This window comes from Lactuca saligna, chromosome 5 (assembly GCF_052625555.1).
Source record: "Lactuca saligna cultivar CGN05327 chromosome 5, ASM5262555v1, whole genome shotgun sequence".
Lineage (NCBI taxonomy): Eukaryota > Viridiplantae > Streptophyta > Magnoliopsida > Asterales > Asteraceae > Lactuca > Lactuca saligna.
In genome coordinates, this window is record NC_136421.1 from 92,870,278 (window position 1) to 92,882,152 (window position 11,875).

Below are 11,875 nucleotides of genomic sequence, written 5' to 3' on the forward strand. Positions count from 1 at the left end.
TTGGGTTCGGTTCCTCCTGGCTCGGTTCGGTCCTCTCACTTTCGGTCCCTAAGAGGACCTTCGGGTCCTAAGGAACTTCGCCTCTTATAAGAGGGTTTCGGTTCCTAAGGTCCATTTTTCTCGTTTTTATCCCGTTTTAAGCCGTTTTTGACCCGGTTAAGGGTCGGAATGACCCGAATGATTCTAAAAAGTTACGGGAAGCTTTTGAGAGAGATTTGGGAGAGATTTCACATACTTGGAGAGATTTGGGAGAGATTTGACATTCTTGGAGAGATTTCTCATACAAAGAGATATTTGGGAGAGGTTTCACATAGAGAGATTTCAAATAGAGAGAGGTAGAGTGATAACGATTGAGAGAGGTTTCGAGTGTGGGATAGTTGTGAGTGTCCGGCATCGAAATGCATGGTTTGTAAACCCTGTTAAGCCTCGTTTAAGGATCTTACACACTCCCGATGAGTATGCATCATTGTTTTATCGGTTTGGCTCGCCACGTACTACAGTTTTTAGGTTAAAGAGATCTAGTTGTAACTACTTTTCGATCTATGTTTTCTTATCAGAATAGCGAGTTGTTTAGTAAATACTGAACGTAAGTCCAAGTACACAAGGGTCAGTTGAGCTGACCGGTTTGACTTGTTGACTTTATTTGACTTTGAATTGACCAAAATTTGACGGTTGTCACATGAAGTCCCTTGGCCATATCTAAAGTCCAAATGAGTTTAGGAAGGAGTTTAAGGGCTTAAAACCCTTCAAATTGGTGTTTACGGCCTAGGCATGCTCCTGGGCTGTAAACTCACATATGTTGTCCTATTTTATGATTAAATGTCGAATTTGGAAGCCAAACATGCTATAGATTAAGGCTAGGAAGGTACCTTAGAGATTTGAAGCCTTAAATTTGAGTTTTGATCTCTTAAACTTGGATTAGGAGAGAGGTTGGTAGTGTTTAATGGTAAATTGACCAAAGGCTTCAAATGGAGTCTTAAACACGTTTATATAGTGTTTAAGTTTCGGACATGGTGGAATTCTACCCGATACCGATGTTAGTCGAGGTTTTTGGTCGTACCCGATTGAGTTACCGTAACCCGATACGGTAATTTCTAGAAATATTCCGATCACTAAAGTTGGGTGTTAAAATGATTTCTAATGTATTAAGACACCCATTAAGTCATTTTAAATGTGTACCAGATAATGACTTAATTAAACGGAAGATCGGAAATCGAAATTGGAAACGACGATTGGTTGCGCGAATTGTACTATGAAAGAGTTACAATAAAATGATACGGAAATTTCGGGTTGTTACATTATCCCCCCGTCAAAGGGAATTTCGTCCCGAAATTCAAGTTTAGAACATAAGACAAGATACAAATCATGGATAAGAAAAGAGTTGTGGATACTTCTGTTTCATTGAATCTTCCCGTTCCCAAGTGAATTCCGGTCCCCGCTTGGCATTCCAGCGAACCTTCACTAACGCGATGCGACTTTGTTTTGTACGTTTGACTTCTCGATCCATGATTTCGATCGGTTCCTCCACAAAGTTGAGGTTTTCATTGATCTCGATCTCGTTTAAAGGAATTGTTAGGGTTCCATCGGATAGGCACTTTTTGAGATTTGAAACATGGAAGACAGGATGAATGTTACTGAGTTCGTGAGGTAAATGGAGTTTATAGGCAACTGGACCGATCCTGGAGAGGATCTCAAAGGGTCCAATGTACCTTGGATTAAGTTTCCCACGCTTACCAAAGCGTACAGTGCCTTTCCAGGGTGAGACTTTTAACAGGACACGGTCTCCAACCTGGAATTCTAGTGGTTTCCGACGATTATCAGCGTAACTCTTTTGACGATCACGTGAGGCTTTCAGTCGGTTACGGATTTGAATGATCTTTTCGGTGGTTTCGCGGATGATTTCAGGACCAGTGAGAGTACTGTCGGGGACTCGACTCCTGGCTAACTGTGTATCCCCCACCTCGGCCCAGCACAGAGGGGATCTGCACTTACGACCGTCTAGGGCTTCGAATGGAGCATCCCTAATGCTGGTGTGGTAACTGTTGTTGTACGAGAACTCGATCAAGGATAGATGTGTATCCCACGACTTTCTAAAGTCAATGACACATGCCCGAAGCATGTCCTCAAGGGTTTGGATTGTTCTCTCACTCTGTCCATCGGTCTGAGGATGATACGCAGTGCTCATATCTAGTTTGGTTCCAAGGGCTTTCTGAAGGGATTGCCAGAATCTGGAAGTAAACCTACTATCTCGATCAGAGATAATGGATACAAGTACACCGTGAAGACGTACTACCTCCTGGATGTAGATTCGTGCGAGTCTCTCCATCTTGTATGATTCTTTGATCGGGATGAAGTGAGCGGATTTTGTCAAACGATCGACAATTACCCAAATGGTATCATACCCACTAGAACACTTGGGTAGTTTGGTGATGAAGTCTATGGTAATCATCTCCCATTTCCACTCGGGGATCTCGGGTTGCTAGAGCAGACCTGAAGGTTTCTGATGTTCGACTTTGACTTTGGCGCAAGTCAGACACTTGCCCACAAATGTAGCTATCTCAGCTTTCATGTTCGGCCACCAGTATTGTTTCTTGAGATCCAGGTACATCTTGTCCGAACCCGGGTGAACAGAGTATTTAGTTCTATGTGCTTCCTCCATGACTATTTCCCTAAATCCACCGGATTTGGGAATCCAGATTCGATTCATGAAACAGTGAACTCCGTCACCTCTGATCTCAAGTTTCTTTTCCATCCCTCTCAAGGTTTCATCTGACACGTTCTCGGGTTTGAGGGTTGTATCCTGAGCTTCTCGGATTTGCATGGGTAGATTGGAATGAATGGTCATCGTCTGGTTCATCACTTTGTGACCTGCACTATCCTTTCGGCTAAGGGCATCTGCTACCACATTGGCCTTGCCGGGGTGGTAACGGATTTCACACTCATAATCACTGAGTAATTCTACCTATCGCCGTTGCCTCATGTTTAAGTCTTTTTGATTAAAGATGTGTTGCAAACTCTTGTGATCAGTGAAGATTGTGCATTTGGTTCCGTAGAGATAATGTCTCCAAATCTTCAATGCGAAGACTACTGCTCCTAGTTCCAAGTCATGCGTGGTATAATTGACCTCGTGTGCTTTCAACTGTCTAGAGGCATAGGCAATCACCTTTCCTCTTTCCATAAGCACACAGTCTAAACCTTGATTAGACGCATCGCAGTAGACAACGAAGTCCTCTGTCCCTTCAGGCTGTTTGGAATGCGGTTTCTTGTTTATCACTCCAACAAAAGGGTACACCTTTCTGTGTCAGAGTGGTTAAAGGTTTGGCGATTTTGGAAAAGTTCTGAATGAATCGTCGATAGTAGCCGGCGAGACCCAATAATTGACGAATTTCTGTGGGTGTTTTCGGTGCCGACCAATTCTCTATCGCTTTAATCTTGGAAGGATCTACATGAATACCCTCCTCGCTTACTACGTGACCGAGGAAAGTTACCTTCCGTATCCAGAATTCACATTTAGAAAATTTCGCGTGTAGCTTTTCGGATCTAAGGGTTTTCAACACTAGCCTCAAGTGTTGCTTGTGGTCTTCTTCGCTTTTGGAGTATACGAGGATGTCGTCAATGAACACGATAACGAATTTGTCTAAGAAGGGACGGCACACCTGGTTCATCAAATCCATGAACATAGCCGGTGCATTGGTTAGACCAAAGGGCATCACTACAAACTCGTAGTGTCCATACCGAGTCCTAAAAGCTGTCTTGGAAACATCATTTTCTTGGACTCGTAACTGATGGTACCCTGACCGAAGGTCTATCTTTGAAAAGTAACTGGCTCCCTGGAGTTGATCGAAGAGGTTGTCTATTCTTGGAAGAGGATATCGGTTCTTAACGGTTAACTTGTTCAGTTCACGATAGTCGATACACATCCGAAAGGATCCATCTTTCTTTTTGACAAACAGAATCGGAGCTCCCCAGGGTGAGGAACTCGGTCTAATGAATCCTTTACTGAGCAACTCATTGAGTTGACTGGATAACTCCTGCATTTCTGTCGGAGCTAAGCGATACGGGGATTTTGCTAGGGGAGTAGCTCCGGGAATTAGGTCAATACGGAACTCGACCTGACGTTCGGGAGGAATTCCTGGAAGTTCTTCGGGAAACACATCGGGAAAGTTACAGACTTCGGGGATGCTCGCGAGGTCTCTAACTTCTTGTTTCTCGTTGATCACATGAGCTAAGAATGCAACACACTCCTTTCGAAGGAGCTTTCGAGCTTTGATGCAAGAAATGATATGAAGGTTGGAACTGGGTTTATCGCCATAGATTATGAGAGTTTGATTCGAAGGAAGATTGAGACGGATAGATTTTTCGTAACAAAGAATATCAGCATGATTGAGACTCAACCAATCCATGCCAATGATAACATCAAAGCTCTTAATGGAAACGGGCATGAGATCTATAGGAAATGAGTGATCGTTTAAGGTAAGCGTACAACCTATGAATACATCGTTAGCGCTTTCTTTCTCACTGTTAGCCATCTCGACGTTAAACGTTTCAGTTAGTGGTTGAGGATTTGGTTTTAGATTATGTTTGAATGCATGACTAACAAAACTCCTTTCAGCACCCGAATCGAAAAGAATACTAGCATATGAGTTGTCGAGAAGGAACGTACCCGAAACAACAGTGGGATCAGCAACTGCTTCCTCCCATCCCATGGTTAGAACCCTTCCAGTGTTATCGGCAGTTGACTTCTTGGGACAGTTCCTTTTAAAGTGTCCAACTTCTCCACAGTTGTAGCAGGCTTGACTAACACCTGCTCCCGATGATTGGTTGGCTGATTGGGTAGGAGTTCTGCAGTATCGAACTGTGTGCCCTTTCTTACCACAGTTGGTGCAAGATAATTCTCGACAGGGACCAGGATGATGATGGTATTTACACTTATCACACTGAGGGAGGTTACCAGCATATTTACTGGTAGGAGTTGAGGCTGTGGATCCCATGACAGAAACAATAGCAACAGGGGTAGTAGTAGCAGCATGGACTGCTACCGTCTGTTGTTTCTTGGATGATCCTTGAGAAGATTGACCCTTCTTCTTCTTCCAGAATTTCCTCTTTTCACCACTCCTTTGAGTCGGCTCAGAAGTGGTAGCGATTTCCTTAACATCATCGATGTGATCAATCAGAATTTGAGCTAAAGTCTTGACACTATCGTATGTATCCGGACGAGCAGCCAAAACATGACTCTTTGTTGGTTGAGATAACCCCCAAACGAACCTTTCGATCTTTTTGTTTTCAGGAGTGACTAATCCTGGGCAGAGAAGTGCGAGATCATCAAATCGGGAAGTATATGCAGCAATGTCGGAACCTTTCATCTTCATGTTCCAAAGCTCATGCTCTAATTTCTGCATTTCACCACGGGGGTAGTACTCGGCAATGAGAAGTTCTTTCATGGCCTCCCAGCCCATGGCATTGGCTACGGGTAAGGTTAGAGATTTGACTCGGCCATTCCACCAAGTCAAAACTTTATCAACGAAGGTACAGGCTGCGAACTTGACTTTATCGGACTCCGCATAAGCACAAATTTCAAAGATGGATTCTATTTTCTCGAACCATCGAGATAAGGAAATGACACCTCCAGCGCCATTAAAGGATGTTGGTTTTGCGTTCATGAAATCTTTGTAGGAACCCCCTCTTTGGTGTCCCAGGCTACCTTCAGGGTTTTGAGATTGAGGACCACCACCTGAACCACTAGGGTTCATTTGTGACATAGCTGCTACCATTGCAGCTGTCATCATTGTCTGGAGGATGCTAGATCAAACTGGGGAGGAGGTGGCAGCGAAGAAGGATTGTTGTTGTTCTTTGAGCTAGGTCTCTTTCGGGGAGGCATCTTGATCTAATAAGATCAAGGAAAAGAGGATGGTAAGTCCTCTACATTGAATCGATAGATATGACAGTTATATGATTCGAGTATGCGATAAAGCAGGAAAGAGTTATCGAACAGATAATTTATCGCTAAGAGTAATCACAGAAAGTCACTCGAATAAGGATTACTACAGAGGATTGGGATTGAGAAATACTCCCATAGTATTTCATGAATTGTTTACGACAATGATTTGATGGTTGGGATATTAGGGTAAGTTTTAGGCATGCCACATACCACAGTCACTCCCAAGCACATGTTGGCCGTGTCTCGAATGAATATAGTTGGCCAGGCCATATTGACCCTAGACACGACTACATAACTGCCCAGGTTTAACCATAGTACACAACACCCAATTACTTATGTTTGGTTCTACTTGTGGCTACGGATGTCGACGGTTCGGTATACTTGTATACTTTTGAAAATACTTGTAGTTTGAAGATACTTTTAATTCAGAGCACTTAGGCCCTTTAGTGTTTATAGTTTTATACCATGTAAGGTTTGGTATACTTCATTCACTATAAACAAGGGCTCTGATACCAATCTGTCACACCCCGAAAACCGAAGGCGGAAAACATTTCCGGGGTTGACTACCACGTTGAGTATCAAATCCAATGCACATAGTAAGTAAAGTAAAACAACCATTACATTACATAATAAAAGTTTTACAGTTGTTTCAAAATTAAAGTTTGTACAGTTGTGATACATAGTATATATAAACAAAATGAAACGGATCTTCATGTACTCCGTCTTCTGATCAAAAAGGAATCTTCAGGTACCTGTTCTAACTCTGACCTGAGAACACAAGCGGTTTGAAAATCAGCATAAAGCTGGTGAGTTCATAAGCGGTTTTTGGTTGTGCAAATGTTTTGAGTTTCCTTTCTGTTTCTGAAATGTTATATGCACCAAGAAAATCTCATATTTTGTGACAATCGTCAATCTTGAGTCAAGTCAAGTCATCAAGTCAAGACCGGTCAACTCGATTAAACCTTGTGTATTAGGGTTTGTGTTATGTTCATACTGTATAACTTGCTATATTAATGGGAAAACATCACTTGAGAAAAGTCTTGTGTTAAAAATTTCCTAAACCCTAGTTCTAATCAATGAACTAGACCGATAAAACAATGTTGCATACTCATCGGGAGTGTGTAAGATCCTTAAACAAGGCATAATAGGGTTCACGAACCATGCATTTCGATGCTGGACATAGGGATGGCAAAAAAACCCGAACCCGACAAGAAAACCCGAACCCCGAAGATTTTGGGGCGGGTCGGGTCACTCTTATCGGGTTTCGGGTCGGGTTTCGGGTCATTATCGGGTTTTTAGTTCGGGTTCGGGTCAGGGAGTGGGGTATGCATGCCCCGACCCGCCCCGACCCGAAAAATTATATATATATATATATATATATATATATATATATATATATATATATATATATATATATATATATATATATATATATATATATATATATATATATATATATATAATGAGATTTCATCCCTCTAACCCATTTCAGCCACCCGAAGACTCTAACCTTCAATCCCATCACGTATTCCCAATTTCTTACTATTGTGATGAATTTAGTTACGATATTAGACTTTAGTTGTCACACCCCCAAACCAAGGATGGCGGAAACGTCTGGGGGTGGAGGACTTCATGTACAGTATCACAACAACGTGTATAATAGTGCTCAAAGTAAAAACAACCACCATAAATATAATTGCAAAAGTTACACCAGAGTATATGTTTACATGTTTCAAAAGCAATTACATTATGATGACAAAATAATTTGTTGACGGTTTAGCGTCCCATCCTCAAAGCGATGAAGTTTTCCTGTTTCACTGTTTTCCTGAGAATACAAGTAGTTTTAAAAAGTGTCAACACAAAGGTTGGTGAGTTCATAAGAGTTTTGTTTGAAGTAGAAACCGTCTTTCCTTGTAAAATCGATAGAGTTTGATTTCCAGAAAATCCAATATTTTCTTAGTTAAGTGTGATTAGAAATAATCCTACATGATGCATTAATGAACCCTAGAGTAACCCGTAGAGTTCCTCTATAATCATCCAGCGTATAAGAGTTATATAAAGGGTTAAATTAGATAAAACGTTGAATATAGTGGGTCTGCCCTAGGTCCACAACCCAACGAGGAACAGGAGATGAGGCGGGCACCACCAATTCTAGGCCAATCAAGACTAAATTCTTATATGACTCAACATATACGCTCAGCGACTATAGTTGAAGTCTAACAATTTTAGAGGAAGTGTAGTTTTAATATCATAATAGCTTTGTATAGAGACCCGGCACTTTGTATTCGTACCCCTTTTTGTATAGAGACCCGGTACTTTGTATTTGTACCCATTTTTGTATAGAGACCCGGTACTTTGTATTTGTACCCATAGAGATAAAAGGTGATTTTAAATCGACATAAAACTCATTTAGATTTTAAAAATAAAATCCCGTAAACTTATGGATTGTTCCCTATGTGAGCCGTTATAATCATACTATGACTATGTGAACCTGCCACGACGTTCTCAGTGTCGCGAAAAATGAAATGACATTTGTCACCCGTAGACCTGCAGGTCCAACTGTAGCTAGCAGCAAGGTGTGGGGTGTCAATCCCAATATAGATCTATATACAAGTATCACGTTCTCCCTCAAGGAGATTCTGATTATAACTACCAGGAATTATATCCCGCACTCGGACGTACGGGGAGATAGAGAGATAGAGAGAAAGAAAAAATAGAGAAACTCACAATATAGGATAACAAGTTTACGTGAAATGTGTGCGAATATAAATATTTCTTGTATGAATGTACCCTTCTTGTACGAGTGCGTAGAGTGATGTATCATAAACTATACCTATTATAGTTTATCTAAAATGTATGTAGTATGTATGAATTCTTTTATGGAAATGTATTAGTGTTGTGAATTTATCAAACTATACTTTTTATAGTTTAATAATACGTGTCCCAAAATGAATGAATAATATTTAATATGAATGTCTTAGTTTCAGTTCATAATGATAAACTAGCAAGGAAACACATTCAAATATTAGAACTTATGATTATACACTTTGCTCAACATAATACAAAGTGTTATGATATTTATATGCTGTTGGCAAAATTTAGCAATTCTGCCCTGTTTTGGAAAAATCATAGAAAAATCATACGAAGTCGAAAACTAGATCCGTAAATTCTGAGAGTTCACAAAATGTGTCTAGTTTGCTCATAATTTTTATCACAATTTATAATGACCTCTAACTTGGTTGAAAAAGTCCATAATCACAGACTGGTCCGGATTGTTGTTTGAAATGATAGGCAGTTTTGTAAAAATCACCATAAATTGTAGGAAAATCGTATGGAGATGTGCAAGTAGCCATTTTAAAGCTAAAAACTTGAACTATTTGCACCTTGTACAGTTTTGAAAACAAAAATGTTTAAGATGCCCAAAACAATCCGTGAATGGAGTTGAACTTTTCTGATGAAGGCTGTTAGAAAAATTTAGTTATGTTCTTAGTGATTTTAACTTGTATTCCCCCCTGAAAACTTGAGAAAACATGAAAATGTAGGGGTATGAACTCACCTTGGGTGATTTCATTAGGTAAGTGTTGAAGAAGAGAAGTGTTCAACCCAAGAACACTTGAAGAATCACTTGAAGATTCGAAGCTCTAACGCTAATATGATGGAGTTTGTGTAAGATATTCATGATTTGAGTAGAATGAAGTGAAATAATCATAAGGAGGATGAATTTTACTTACTAAGAGTGGAAGAACACTTGAAAACCAGCCTTGAATCTCGAAATTTGAGTGGGAAAAGTTTGAGAGAAAAGTGGTGTTTGATCCTTAGTGAAATGAGGGCAAATGAGAGAAATGAGGAGAGAGGATGAATAATCAGCCCTCAAAAACGTGGGAAGAGGGATAATTGAGTGGAAAAGACATTGATGTGACCTAGGTAAGGTGGAGAGGTGTGGTTAGTCAAAGAGTGGGTGTGGGGTGGTTGCTTGTGACTTTGGATAAGGCAAAGTCAACACTCCACCTTTAATAATTCACCCATTTGATTTTTATTGTTTAAATAATGATTTTCATCAAAATATGTTTAAATTATGAATATTTAGAGTTTATAATGTTAAAATATAATTTCTGGAGAAAATCCCGCTTTAAAATCATGAAAAACGGGCTTAAAATGTCAAAAATATCAAAAATGGGCTAAAAGTGGCAATTATGCGAAGTCTGGCCGAGACTCGGCCTTCTGGTGCTGAACCGAGAGAGAGGGAGGCGGAACCGAGAGAAGAAGAAGAGAGAAGGGAAGGAGCCGAGAGGAGAGGAGAAGGAGAGGGTAGGAACCGAGAGGGGGAAGAAGAGAGACAGAGAGCGCGAATAGAGACAGAGAGCGAACGGAGACAGAGAGCGAGTTAGCGAACAGAGAGGCGGAGGCGGACCGAGAGGCGGAATAGCGGACAGAGAGTGGGACGGACCGAGAGGCACCGAGCGCTCGGTCGTGAACAGTAGTTTCGGTTCCGGTTCTTGCTTCTTGGGCTCGGTTCCTCCTGGGCGAGTTCGGTCTCGGTTCTCTTAGTCGCCAGAGGCTCGGCCTCTGTTCTCTTAGCCGCCAGAGGCTCGGCCTCTGTTCTCTTAGCCACCAGAGGCTCGGCCTCTGTTCTCTTAGCCACCAGAGGCTCGGCCTCTGTTCTCTTAGCCACCAGAGGCTCGGTCTCTGGTCCTAAGAAGCCTCTCATTCCGGTTTCGGTTCCTAAAGCCTATTTTTCTCGTTTTCGCCCCGTTTTAAGCCGTTTTTGACCCGGTTAAGGGCCGGAATGACCCGAATGATTCCAAAAAGTTACGGGAAACTTTTGAGAGAGATTTGGGAGAGATTTCTCACACTTGGAGAGATTTGGGAGAGATTTAACATTCTTAGAGAGATTTCTCATACAAAGAGATATTTGAGAGAGATTTCACATACTTAGAGGGATTTGGGAGAGATTTGACATTCTTGGAGAGATTTCTCATACAGAGAGATATTTGGGAGAGATTTCACACACTTGGAGCGATTAGGGAGAGATTTGACATAGTCAGAGATAGAGTGAAAACGATTGAGAGGGGATCCATGTGTGACAATTGTGAGTGTCCGGCATCGCAATGCATGGTTCATAAACCCTGTTAAGCCTTGTTTAGGGATCTTACACATTCCCGATGAGTATGCATCATTGTTTTATCAGTTTGGCTCGCCACGTAGTACAGTTTTTAGGTTAAAGAGATCTAGTTGTACGTACTTTTCGATTCATGTTTTCTTATTAGAATAGTGGGTTGTTTAGTAAATACTGAACGTAGGTCCAAGCACACAAGGGTTAGTTGAGCTGACCGGTTTGACTTGTTGACTTGATTTGACTTTGAATTGACCGGAATTTGACGGTTGTCACATCATCCCCCCGTTAAAGGGAATTTCGTCCCGAAATTTGAAGTTAGGCAAGGAGTAGGCAGGAATAATCAAGCCGAGAAGTGAGGATACTTCCTAATCGACTGATTCACGCGCTCCCATGTGACTCTAGGTCCATGGTTAATATTCCGGCGAACTTTCACTAATGGGAAGTGGCGTTGTTTCATCCGCTTGACCTCGATCCATGGTCACCATGGTTCTTCTAAGAAGGTGAGGCTCTTGTGGAACTCGATCTCGTCGAGGGGAATTGCAAGAGTCTCGTCGGATAGGTACTTCTTGTAAATTTGGGACGTGTTGGGTAGGGTGTACTTTACCAAGCTCGCGGGAGTAGATTGAAGTAGCGAGTTACAAGGCTGATTCTGACAAGAATCTCGAAAGACACAATTATTTGGGGTATTGACTTTCCATGCTTTCCGAAGCGTACCAAGCCTTCCCAGAGTGAGTGTTTCTAGAGGAATTCGGTCGGTCATACCGGAGTTCTAGAGGTTTCTTCTTCTTGTTTCTCTTCCTGTCAAGGGTTGCTCCCTTTAG